The sequence below is a fragment of the Sinocyclocheilus rhinocerous genome, unplaced genomic scaffold (assembly GCF_001515625.1).
Source record: "Sinocyclocheilus rhinocerous isolate Xijiao unplaced genomic scaffold, SAMN03320098_v1.1 scaffold44, whole genome shotgun sequence".
Taxonomy (NCBI): domain Eukaryota; kingdom Metazoa; phylum Chordata; class Actinopteri; order Cypriniformes; family Cyprinidae; genus Sinocyclocheilus; species Sinocyclocheilus rhinocerous.
This window is the reverse complement of record NW_015631022.1, coordinates 2186953-2187731: the sequence shown is the minus strand read 5'-3', so window position 1 is coordinate 2187731 and position 779 is coordinate 2186953.

The following is a 779-nucleotide window of genomic DNA, read 5'->3' as shown; positions in this document are numbered from 1 at the left end:
CTCTGCAGTGAATGGGTGCCGTCAGAATGAGAGTCCAAACAGCTGATAAAAACATCACAATAATCCACAAGTAATCCACAGCACTCCAGTCCATCAGTTAATGTATCGTGACATGAAGCACGGAGTGTTTGTAATAAACAAATACGTCATTAAGACATTTTAAAGCGCAAAAAACAATCCATAATAATGCTTCCTCCAGTGAAAAGGTCCATCCTCTCACATCAAAATCCACTGACTTTTTTTGGACTGTATTTGCTTGTAAACAGCGCTTGATCTGTGCATATTTCTCTCCTGATCGAGATGAGATGACTTTTTCACTGGATAAATCAATATTATGGAGGACTCGTACGGTTTGAAGCAATGGTTTGAAGTCAAAACATCTTCATAATGGATTTGTTTTTTTACAGACACAGTTTTTCGCTTCTCAAAACGTGTGGACTGGAGTGGTGTGGATTACTTGTGGATTATTGTGATGTTTTTATCAGCTGTTTGGACTCTCATTCTGACGGCACCCATTCACTGCAGAGCATCCATTGCTGAGCAAGTGATGCAATGCTACATTTCTCCAAATCTGATGAAGATACAAACAAATCTACATCTTGGAGTATATTTTTGGCATATTTATAGTTTTGGGTGAACTATTCATTTACCACAAATTTACCCTTTATTTAAAGAGTTTAAAACAGCACAAGTGAGTATGTTTCTGTGGTAGACAGATGCCAATGCATGTTATTTCACTCATATAGAGTAATGACTCATATCAATGAACACATTTAGTT